Source organism: Dipodomys ordii, unplaced genomic scaffold (genome assembly GCF_000151885.1).
Source record: "Dipodomys ordii isolate 6190 unplaced genomic scaffold, Dord_2.0 Scaffold150, whole genome shotgun sequence".
Classification (NCBI taxonomy): domain Eukaryota; kingdom Metazoa; phylum Chordata; class Mammalia; order Rodentia; family Heteromyidae; genus Dipodomys; species Dipodomys ordii.
Window position 1 is genome coordinate 6,508,717 of NW_012267366.1, and position 12,873 is coordinate 6,521,589.

General features: G+C 39.9%; 1 protein-coding gene across 1 annotated transcript in view; it reads left to right on the forward strand.

The window, feature by feature from the left end:
* The first annotated feature begins 3,860 nt into the window (after positions 1-3,860).
* Positions 3,861-12,873, forward strand: part of Cdkl5 (cyclin-dependent kinase-like 5) — a 155,265-nt gene continuing 146,252 nt past the window's right edge. The window contains exon 1 of the mRNA XM_013032129.1: positions 3,861-3,972. The gene's annotated coding sequence lies outside the window, so the exon portion shown is untranslated. The remainder of the gene's footprint in view (positions 3,973-12,873) is intronic.

Genomic DNA, 12,873 nt, shown 5'->3' on the forward strand with positions numbered 1-12,873 from the left:
TTCATTTGTTTCCTATGCAAATTAAGTGCAGGTTTAAATGGTTTTCTGTTTTTAATGAAAATATTGGCATAAGGTAACATATTGTATATTTCATCTTAGTCTACCTACAGATATTCAAGGGCAAGGCATCACTAAGGATCATTTCAAATGATCAAAACTAATTAAGGGGGCTGGGAAGGTGGCTCAGTGGTAGAGCGCTTGCCTTGCATGCCTGAGGCCCTGGGTTCGATTCCTCAGCACCACATAAGCAAAAAGAAAAAAAAAGCTGGAAGTGGTGCTGTAGCTCAAGTGGTAGAGCGCTAGCCTAGAGCTGAGGGGCAGCGCCCAGGCTGAGTTCAGACCCCACGACCGGATCCCCAAAACTAATTAAGGGAGGGATATTAAGATGCTTACTAATTGCTTCAAGTTTAATGAAATGGAATAGAGCCTGTTAAGCCTGTTAAATAATAATAATAATCTTTATAAAATCTCTACTATGGGCCAGGTACTTTTCTCTGTATTTCACAAAATTTTTCACCCAAATGATAAGGTAAGCACTATTATTATCTTCTTTTTCCCCATTTTATAAAGGAAGAAACTGAGACACAAAGAAATTAAAAGCAATGTCTCCAAAGATATAACTGGAGCGAGCACTTGAGCCACACCTGCAGGCCTGCTTTTTTGCTAGTTATTTTGTAGAGTCTCACAGACTTTTGTGCCCAGGGTTGGCTTTGAACCATTGTCCTCCAAATCTCAGCCTCCTGACCAGCTAGGATGATAGCTGTGAGCCAAAGACACCAGGCTTAATTTGATTTTGGAACTTTTTTCCTTTACTCTGTGTGCGTTATGAGGTTAGGTCCAGATGGGCATTTCATAAATACTTTTTTGACTATCAATGAATAAAAGGCTAATTTAGTCTTCTAGACTTGTTCCAAATATCCTAGATAAAAATGTTTTCCATCTTGATTACTGCTTGCGTATTTATTATAGACAGCCATAATGAATAGCACTCAAGGGTTCTGACATCTGTAGCAAGATACTTCTGTTGCATCTACTAGAAATTCTGACACAAGCTGTCTTAAACATAAGGAAAGGGCAGATGTTTAATTAGGCAGCTCAATGGTGTCATCAACAACCCACTTTTTTCTTTCTATTTTTCAACTTTGCCTTACTTAGTGTGTAGGCTTTGACCTAAAGCTGGTTTCTTATTAGTGACAAAATGTCTGCCATTGGCAACCAGGATACTTGCTTCCTTCTTCATCTAGCAGGACAGACAGGAAAGAAAATTTCTCAAACCATGAGATTTTCCCCCTTTAGTCTAAACAAGCTATACATTGATTAACTGAGATTAATTGGGACTCAGCTCCTGGATATGTGGATATCTGAACACAGTGGGGGATTATTAAAAGGAGAGGAAACAGCTAGATACTGAGGAGGCTCTGAAGTTGGTTCTTCATCTGGAAAATGGTGAGAATCTTGCAAAAAAATTTTGAGGATTAAAGATAATGTGTGTCACATTAGCAAGCTGTCAGATTTTGCAAATAAAAATAGAGGCTGCACAATTAAATGTGAATTTCAGATAAACAGCGAATCAGGGGTTTTTTTTTAGTGTAAGTATGCTCATCTCTTTCTACAAACACTACAAATTTATTCTTTTGTTTGGTCTTAAAGCTTTTCTCTTACAATCCTGATTGTATTGGGAGGTCTAAACCCAAGATAGCATTTCACAACTGTCTTTATTTTGACAATGATTAAAAAGTTTACTCAGTCTTCTAGCTTTGTCTTTCATGTATTTGGAATAAAAAATAGATAGCTATATTAAAATAACTCATTGCTTTTTGAAATTGAAATTTATTGATTTGGTCTGTATTTCATCTGGCAGCCTTTAAGTGTAAGTAGAGGTCTTAGCACCTAGAAGACATTTAGTGTCACAGCATGATATTTTAAAAATCGTTAATAACCTTCTAAAATGGCTAGTGTTTGTTCAGAAGGGGAATTAATTAAACTGGATGTGGCTTCAGCAATCTCTTCACCAATACTCAAAGGAAATAAAATAAAATATCCCTAAGAGGAAGATCATATTTGTACATATGGGGTGGCACGTTGGAAGACCATTTGATATTCCATCTTGAAACCACAATGCATTTACATATCAATAGATAGCCAGTTATTGGTTTTTCCTTATCTTGTTCTGAATCTGCACTGCTGTAGTGCCTTTCATTTGCTTCAAAGGCAATGCTCCTAAAATTTTTCTAATACAAAGATAGCGACGGGTGAAAATGAAATGATTTTCCCAGGGATTTTGTCTCCACATGAGTGGAGCTTCAGGTCACAGCCCTGTTACTTTGCTTCTGGAGGGAGCAGGAGCCCCTATAAAGCCACTTGCTGTTAATACTGACTCCATTATCCCTCACTGCTAATTCATTGCTCCTACCTGTAAAATTTTCTAATGTGCTTCCAGAAAAAAAGCTTAAGAGAAAGCAGGTTCTTGTCGTTTCCTCATCACATATTCACCATGCTATGAATAGAAAACCTTACTGGCTTGGCACAGAATGGCCAAGCCTAGCATATTGCTCTGCATTGTTACCAGATTCAAGACAAGAATAGATTAAATGGATTTTTATCCAAGATATCTATTTCCTTTTACAATATTGCATATTTATTTCTAAGTTGGTGGCTGGAAGGATCTTATACACTACCTAGCTTTTGTGGTTGTATTAAAAACCAGAAAACATAGCCTGGTTTTTGTCTCTGTTTTTTTTTTTAGAATGAATATCATTATACAGTTTTATGTAGATTTGTTTGCACTGTCTTTCAAAAATCATTATGTGTCTTAATTTTCAAGAAGTGGCATTGGAAATTTATCTCCTATTTCATCACCTCTTCCTGCCCATTGGAAACCTGATTCAAAGTGGTTATTAAAATCTTTGCATTTCTACTGGCCAGGCGATGACTTCATTGCTTTCTCACCACTTAGGGAATCTTGTATGACAGCATCAGACCGAAGTAGAGTTATGGGGGCTGCTGCATAGCAGCCCTTCACATGCATCCAGCTTCTATGGAAGGAATCCTCAGGCTGCTAATTCTTTGCTCTTAAGTCACCCGGGGATTGCAGGCTGCTGGTTCTCTCTCTCTCTCTCTCTCTCTCTCTGTCTTTTTCTGTCTGTCTGTCTCTCTCTGGAGGGTGTGTGTGTGTGTCCGCGCGCGCACGCATTTGTGTGTGCACGCATGGCTACAACAGTTAAGACAGCAGCAACAATGGACTTCGATGATCATTTTTACCAATGACAGAGATAAGCCATCCTCCATCCTTTATTTCCAAGCAGTTCTTAGGCTCCCGCCCTGAATGTGCTCCCCCTCCCGTTGCATGGGTCCCTCTGGAGGGAGGTCTGGATAGCTGCGCTGCAGGCAGGATTCCCCCCTTTTTTCCGCAGTGACAAGCGGATTCCCGGGCCTCCTCGGCTCCCCAACCCCCGCAACCACCCCTTTCTCAGTCACGATCTTCTCCCTTCACCGCCCCCCTTCCCCCGCTTCAGCTCGCAGCTCGGGCCCCGCCCCTCTCAGCCTCTCAGCCCAGGTTGCTAGGGCCTGGAAAGGCAACCAAACCTGGTGCGCTAGGAGGCGCGGCGCGCGCGTGCGCGAGTAGGCGAGCTTGTACCAGAAACCAACGTAGCAATACTTCGACGACTCGAGAACGAGCGGCGCGGGAGGGGCGCTCGAGCCCGAGGCCGAGGCCGAGCGCTCTGCTTTCATTGGCTGCTACTCAAAGTGGGCGGGTCTGAGGCGGTACCTGAAGGGTCCGAAGAAGCTTCTTTACTGGTCCGAATGGGCAGGCCGGGGCGGGGAAGTTAGCATATTAGGCTGCGCGTTCGTTTCTGCGAGAGGGCGGGGCTGGAGGAGTCGATTAGTTGTCGCTGCTGCTGGGGAAGGTAAAGCGGTGACGGCGGCCTTCGGAGCTGTGGGGTCCCACGCTGGAGGTGGGGATCTCGCGGGGTGAGTAGTCAAGCCCGCCCCCCCCAGGCCTTCTTATTCTTACATCGTTTATATATCCTCCAGTTTCTTCTAAGCGAAGGGACGAACCCACTCGGTCCCCTTGGGTGGGCGAGAGAAGCAGCGGCACCTCCGGTCCCTCAGAACCGGGCGACGCGGCGAGGGCGTCCCAACCTGGAGTAGCCCTTCCTTGGCAAGCCATTGCACCTTTGCAAGGGCTTTCCGAGGTCTGAGGTGATATTTTTGAGGTGCAGGGAGGCGAGAGGGTGTGAAAGAGCAGCCGCGGGTCGAGGCCGCCCCGCGGGGCTCCCCTCCGCGACGGGTCTGCGGCGTCCCCGCCCCGCCGCCCCCGCGGCGCGAGCTCCAGGGGACTTGAGGCGAGGGAAGCCCTTTTCCGTCGGCGCCGAGGGGCGGAGGGTTTGCTGAGCGTCAGAGTCCCCAGCCTAAGATCCAGCAGAACCTGGGACTCATTGGGGGCTGTGAGTTACGACCCCCGACCCCGGGCCCTTCTGACCTTGGGTGCCCGGGAGGGTGGGCGAGAGACTCTGCCTTCCGGCCCGGCGACTTAAACCACCTCCCTTCCTCCCCAACAAGTTTCAGGCTTTGCTATGAAGTTCACCACTGGCTTGGTCGGGGGGCAAGCAAAAACTGGCCCTTTCGCGGACCTTCTAAACCTTTGGACTCTCACTGAAATCGAATTCTGGGTTTTAGAATCGTCTTCCAGAACGAACCGGTCCTTCTAGCATTGACACGTTTTGTGCCCACGTTGGGGTAAAAAATAACCTGAACATATTTCAGTGTAAAGGCAGATCTTCTTTGAGGGTTTTGTTTTTCCCTTCACTTTAGTGTTCCAGCACAGATGCTTGAATAAGAAAAGCCTGACCTTAGTATCTCTACTGAGATAAGACGGATGCTGTGATATTTAAGTAGTTGCAGACCAGTCTTCTCTTAACACAATTTATTTTAATTGGCTGAAATTTAAGCTGATTTTAGAGAGTATTCTTGGCAGAGAATAATTTCTGTGCATCTGAAATAGATTTGTTTGAGCGTAATGATTATGTAGCTAATGTAAAAGATGGCACAAATTAATTTGAGAGCATTTGACTGAAACAGGAGATATAAGTGAATAGAATGTAGGATTATGGTTTTAGGTAACATCTGCTAGAATATTTCCAGCCTGTTCCATTCTTGCTGTAAGGTTACAAAAAGGACATCTTTACCAACACTATCTGTAATTACGTATGAATAAACATTTAGGTGTAAACTTGCTTTTGATTCCTTTAGGTGTTTTGAGATATTTTCAAAAATTGCGAAGAGGCTATTATTGCTTGTCCCTATGTATTTCCTGTTGAAGCGGGCAGTATAATCTTACATCCAGCAATCCAATTAACGTCTATTAATAATAAAAAAAATTTAAGAAGAGTGCCTCTTTTTTGAGAATGTGATATTTATGTAGATAGCAAGCATTTTAGTTTTGTTATTAAATGTACTATTTTAAGGTTTGAGCATTTTTGGCGTTGACACTGGAACCAGAGTAAGGAAGCCTGCACCAATATTACCAGCTTGACACCACCGTGGGTGTTTCTGTTGACAAATGCATAGAAGAGAACATTTGGGAAGGAAATCTTATTTTTATGGAGGAGGGGTATGAGGAGTGGAAGGAGCTAGAAGAGAGAGGCTGTAGAATTGAAGCTGCCAGCATTGTGGATGCTGAGATTTCACAAGTACAAGGAAACCTAATTAGGAAAAAAAAATTCCGTTTGAGCGTATTAATTAATAGACTTCCAAAAGAGGCATACTAAACAAAGTTCACCACTTAAAAATGTTAAATAATCTGCCATTTCAAATTAGAGGGTTCTCTGGTTGGACAGGGTATCAGACCCTTATCAATGGTCTTGCCTTTCTAACAATCATTGCTAAGGCTATTTTGACATATGTATGTATAAATATAAAGATATTAATGTCCTAATTTTGTTTAGTCAGCATAGTTTGTAAGCTTGTTTTTTTAAGACGAAAATTTAATACATTGACAAAAATCCTAGAAATAGCATTCTTTCTCCAAAGAGCATTACTTTTTTTCCTGCCTAGCCTTAATATTTATTCACGCTGTAAGGAATATCTTAACCCCTTAGCTTGAGTTCTTGATTTTGATTTATGCTAGTCCTTAAATGAATCTGCCATTGTTTTCATTGTAACGTTCTTGAAGTTATTTAAATCAGAGTTGCATTTACTGTGTTCCCTCGGGTTTTTTAAAAGGAAAGGTTCCCACTGAAAGAATTTGGAGGGCCATCTCACCATAGATAAGTAATGGAAGGTTGGCTAACTGCAAGTAAGTTGGATTCTGTTCCAAATTTGTTGCATGGGGATAAAGACAGATTCATTTAACAAGAACCAGATTTTACATTTTGAAGGTGCAGTATTCTTACATTACAAATTGAAATAGAGAGATGGAGAAATTCCTCTAAGTGTGCTTTTCTCCCACTGCCTTGCTTCAAGACTGTGGCCAAGAATCTACAAGAGACTCTCAACAATAGTTGCATTGTGGGAAATGACAGTCGCTGGCTTCTTTTGGAGAAAGTTAGTTAACCTTTCATTAAGATTTATGTTTCAGTTTACTTAGTAACAAAATTCAGTAATAGCTGAGAAATTGAACAGTGGAAAATTCATGAAGAAGAGATCAGAGAAATGTTTTCTTTAGTATGCCTGTTAGAATTTCACTTTCTCCTCCTTTGACAGTTTTGGTGGTTATCTTTATTTCTTACAGATCTTAGGAAGTGTGCTAATTTAGTACTTTGTTTTCATCAGTTACATGAGGATGTGACTTTTTCATGTAATAAATTGATGCCAGTAGTAACAAGGCATTTAAGAACAAATGAATCTATCCACATGCATAGATCTAAAATGTGAGGTAAATCCTTTATATAATCTTTAACATAAGTACAAAGTAGCAAAATTTGAAGTATCAAATTGTTAACTCAGAATTATAATTTTACGCTTTTGAGTTTTATTTTTGGCCACATCAAATTCCATGATAAAGGAGAAGATAGAATCTCAAAAGTTCTTTATCAGATGATAAAGATGATGATGCTATCAATTGGATCATATATTTCAGCTTAATGCAATTAAAATACATTTAGGTTTCAGGATGAAGTTCAGTGATGAAGGCCAGGGCCTTCTAATTGATCTCTAGCATAGGAGTGGCAGGGCAGGGAAAAGTGTGTGTGTGTTGGGTGGGGGGGGGTCGGTTCTAGAGATTACCTTTAAGCTTTTTGCTTGAAGGCTTTTCAACTTTGCTTTCAGTCTTAAACTCAACATTAAAATCTTTTGATGATTCACAATTTTCATATTTGTATTTAAGTTTTTGATAGTGTTTATAATGTGTCCTTTAAAGAGAACAACGAATTATTGACTGAATTACAGAATTACAGATCTGGCCTAATTTTTAAATTCTAGTTTGTACATTTTTTTCATATGGAGGTATAAGTTTAGGGTTAATTCTTCTGTCAGTGGGTGTTGAAAACTGAGGGTAAAGACCTTCTATCTAAAGAGAGAGAGAACATTTAAATATTTTAGATTTGGGAATTAACAGAAAATTATTAAGTTAAAAATACCTAGCTCATTCAGGTCTTTGAAATTGATTGTGAGCACTTTGAATTAAACTTTTACTTAGAAACATTGAGACAGTTCTCAACAGGGTCAAGTTTTGGGTGTGGTCTCCTGGAGAATCTTCTCTATAATTCTTACAATATTACATTTATTGAACCATACTAAATAACAGCTATTGTGGAAAATTATTTCTTTAGATGAATACACGAATTTCTTTGTTCTCCCAGAATCAGTGAAGTAGATGTTTTTTCTTATTTTGAATATACATGGCAAATGAGCCCAGAGAAATAATTTGTACAGATTAGTCAGCTAGTCAGCCTTAGGAGGCAAAATTGCTATCCAAACCGGTCTGACTTGAAGTCATACTCTTCAAAATTATGCTTTCTGCTTTTTCTTTAGGACTCTGATTCTCTACGCATGTTTTGAGTTCTTGCTATATATCGTTGCTGAGGAGGTACTACAGGTATAAATATGCTTCCTGAATCTAAAGGTCTACATTGGCAAGGTTGCCTAACCTTTTGTGACATTGGGGAGAGGCTGGACTATGGAAGTGCAAACTCCTAACCCAGGGTCATTAGTTTCATTTCTGCATAAATGAAGGTTGGGACATAATCATTTATGTCCAAAATGAGGTAACTGTTTTTAATTAACCACTTAGTATTTTCTGTTTCTACGTTTCATTGTAACTTTGGACTGTGACTAACTTTGCTACACAAATAAAGACTATGAAGATACTCCTTAAATTGAATTTTATAGTTTAGATGTACTCTTAAGTAAAATGGTAGCTATTGCAATTTGTAGGTAGGCATAGATTTTTGTAATTATGATTTCAGTAAAATATGAAGGTAAGTCTACAGAGATGTGGTATTCTTACTTCTTAGTACATGGAAGTTGGACACTGATGAAAAATTTTCTGCTTGAAAGTTCTATTTAAAGCTTCTTGCAAGAATATTGTAGAGTCTTAGGGCCAGAAATTTTCTTTGCCAAAGCCAGATGGAGATTCTGTGAAGATTTGGGTCTATCCATAGAGTTTAAAAATTCCTACAAAGCATACATTGCGGTGTAACTTACATATCATAAAATTCACCCTTTTAACATGTACTTCTGTAAATTTTATGGTTCTATAATTTCTACTACAATTTTAAATTATGTTACCCCTCCCCAAACCCTGTTCCTGCTAACATTGTTTTGTAACTATATTTATTTGCTTTGCTTAGCTCCTTTAATAATCTGATACTGCTAAACAAAATGTAAATTTTAAAAGATATCTTTAAAATGTGTTCTTGTATAGACCTTTTCAGGTTTGGCCAAAGTATAACACATAGCAGACTATGAAGGACCATACTACAAATGATATCAATTGCCTTGTATTTCTATTTTTAATTTTTTTGTAAGCAATGGGGCCTGAATTCAGGGCCTTATACATGTAGCTAGACAGGTGCTCTGCCACTTGATTCATGCCCCTGGCTATTTTTTGCTTTAATTATTTTTCAAATAGTGTCTCAAATTTTACCTTGGACCAGTGTTGACTTGCAGATCCTCCTATCTATGTAGGTAGGATTACAGGTATGTGCTATCAGAGACATCTCATTTGTTGAGATAGAATTTCACTTAATTTTTACACAGGCAGGCCTTGAACCTCCATTCTATTGATCTCTGCCTTACCAGTACCTCCTGTTACAGGTATACACTACCATGTCTGGCTCAGTTTTATTTTGCTTTTCAAGCAAATAAAATAATGAGGTTTCTGGTGATGTATTGGAGATGCAAAGGAAAGAAAGAATCAAGGTAAAACTAATGTAATTATTATGCAACAAAAATATACTTTCAAATTTAAGATCATGGGCAGGATCATTGGTTTTCTTGATTTTAAGCCAATGGCATTGTGCATTTTATTATTTGAGGTCTAATTTTCCTTGATAAATCGTGTCTACTGGTGCATGCTGTATAGTAACCTTCATTCCTATATTTAAATGCAACCTCCACTTTGTGCATTGCTTCAGATTAGATTGTTGTAAGATTTAGAGAGAGTTTAGGAATAGCTTTCCTGCTTGTGTCATTTTCTTATTATCTTTTAGGGCATGCAGGGAGCATTGAATATGATAAACTTGTTCTACACAAACAGGCTAATCTCTGCCATCTTTCAAGTTGTTTGTCTTTGCTCAGTGTATTGCTTATGTGGATAGGCATTGTTGTATACACACAGGCTAGCTATTCTCTGCCCTATTATGACATGTTTGTCTTTCTCAGTGTGTTGGTTTGTATAGATAGCCACTGCTTCATAGGATAGCTTAGGGATGTTATTTTTGGAGAGGTCTGTAAAATAGAGGAATGGGCTTTGAAATTGTATCTAATTTTCTTTTTTTGGGGGGGGGGGTTCCGGTCGTGGGGCCTGAACTCTGGGCCTGGGCGCTGTCCCTCAGCTCTTCAGCTCAAGGCTAGCGCTCTACCACTTGAGCCACAGCACCACTTCTGGCTTTTTTCTTTTTGCTTATGTGGTGCTGAGGAATTGAACCCAGGGCCTCAGGCATGCAAGGCATGCATTCTACCACTTAGCCACCTTCCCAGCCCCTGTATCTAATTTTCATACTCTTATGAAAGTTGCTCTTACAAGTGCCAGACAGGTGATAGGTTGTGTGTGGTAGGTTTGTCTGTATTTTTGATAACGAACAAAATGATTTCAGAATAGGCTTGCTTTTTGTTTGACAGTTATAGCTGTGTGATTCTTTGTGACCTAATGTGGAATAGTAAGATGGGAAGTGCATTTTACAGTGTAATTTTCTGGCAGTACTGGGGTTTGGACTCCAGACCTTGAGTTTGCTAGGCAAGAACTTTACCACTTGAGACATGCCTCTCAGCCCAGAGTGTAAGTGTGTGTGTGTGTGTGTGTGTGTGTGTGTGTGTGTGTGTTTGAGTGTTTGAGTGTTCTAGTATTAGGGCTTTAACTCAGAGACTGGTTGAGGTCACTTAGCTTTTTCTACTGGAGTCTAGCACTCTACCATTTGAGCTACACCTCCATTTCAGCTTCTTTTTTACTAATTTATTGAAGATGAGAGTCTTGGATTTGTCTTCCTAGGCTGGCTTGAACTCTGATCCTCAGATCTCAGTAGCTAGGGTTACAGACATAAGCCACTGGTGCCTGGTTCAATATAACTTTGATCTAGATGGAGATAATGATTTTGATATTAAGGACAACTTTGGTTTCTGGAAGTTAAAACATATGAAGGAATACATTATGATTTTTTAAAGCTTGTGTTACATTAATTTAGTTAAGTTGGAGTTTAGAACTTAATTTTAGATTTTGTATTAATCCTAAGCTTAAGTTATTGATAGTATGAGATTGTATTTTAATGATCAGATTAAACATACAAACATAGATGAAGAAGATATGGCAGATTAAAAAATGGCAATAGTTGAAAAATAAGTTACTGACTTGGACTTGACCAATTAACTCTCACATTGGCCAGTTGTGAATTTAGTTTCCTAGTGAACAGAGAGCCTTTCAGAGCAGGTGCAGATATGATATATTTTAGAATTTATCCACTCACCCAGGTATGTCATCCTGGTTTGTCAGCTGCTTGTGGGACATGTTAACGTCAACTGTGAGTAACTAATTATTATTATTACCACCAATAAATTCAGTACACACAAAAAGAAAAAGGTTGAACTTAATTTCACTTATTGAAATTGGTTGGAGGTAAGATAAAAGCTACATTTGTGCAAATTTCTATTTCTTTCTTTCTTTTTTGTGGGTCATAGGACTTGACCTTTGGACCTGAGTGCGCTGTCCCTCAGCTCTTCAGCTCAAGGCAAGCACTCTACCACTTGAGCTACAGCGCCACTTCCGGTTTTCTGGTAGTTTATTGGAGTTAAGAGTTTCATGGACTTTCTTGCCCAGGCTGGCTTTGAACCACGATCCTCAGATCTCAGCCTCCTGAGTAGCTAGGATTACAGGCGTGAGCCACCGGCGCCTGGCTCAAATTTATATTTCTTTATCAGTTATTTCTTTCTAAAATAACTTGTCTTATATCATGAGGATCTGCCTGTGTTCATTTAGCAAGTATTTCATAGGTACTTACTGTGTGCCAAACTTCACTAGAGTCTGCATTAAGTTGCAAGTGAAATGGAAGTCAGCCCTGCCCTTAAAGAATTTTTAGTTTTGACATGGAGGCAGAGAGGGAATACAAAGCCTTATGAGAAGAAATAAGAAGGTTAGACTGGAGAATCTATCCTTGTGAAATTGACAGGAATGGCTACGCTGAGGAAGTAGGACTTGAAGCCAGATGCCAGTAGCCTAGCTACTCGGGAAGCTGAAATCTGAGGATCCAAGTTCAAAGAAACTCAAAATAAACTCCTTTTTGACACAATTACCAGGTCATTAATTCAACTCCATGCCTGTCACTTCACAAAGGTCACTTCTGTATATGTCTCCTCTAAGTCTCACAGTTTGAAACCAGTCCAGGCAGGAAAATATGAGACTTTTTTTTTTCGGTTGGTCGTGGGGCTTGAACTCTGGGCCTGGGCGCTGTCCCTCTGCTCTTCAGCTCAAGGTGAACACTCTACCATTTCAGCCACAGCACCACTTCTGGTTTTCTGGTGGTTTACTGGAGATAAGAGTCTCACAGACTTTCCTGCCCAGGCTGTCTATGAACCGTGATCCTCAGATCCCAGCCTCCTGCATAGCTAGGATGACAGGCATGAGCCACTGGCATCCCACTAGTACTTGAGACTTTTATCTCCAATTCACCACCTAAAAGCCAAAGGTGGGTCTGACTGTGGTTCAAATGGTAGAATGCTAGCCTTGGACAAAGAAGTTCAGGGACAGGGCCCAGGCCTTAACTTTGATCCCCAGGGCTGGCAAAAAAACCAACCAACTAACCAAAGAACCCCCCCCCCCAACACCAAAAAAGTAAGACTTGAAGGATAGGAAGTATTTGATTGAGTTGAGGAACTAAAATTTCCTGACAGAAGGTGCAAATACCCTGAAGCAAGGTAAGAGACCTAGAGACTTTGGAAAAAACAAGGTCTTTCAAAGAACTGGAAGAAATTCAAAATGGCTGGAAAGTAGGGAAGTGGATCATGAAGCAGAAGTAGATAGAGACAAGATCTTTTTTTTTTTTTTTTTTTTAGAGACAAGATCTTAAAAGGCTTAGTAGTCCATTGCTGGCTTTTTATCTTTTTAACTTGTCTCTTGAGAAACCATGCGAGGTTTTTTTGTTTTTTTTTTTTTCCATGGGAGGTTTTAAGCAGAGTGAGACATGAAATGTTATAGAAAGTCGAGTTTTAGTTCAATAGAAT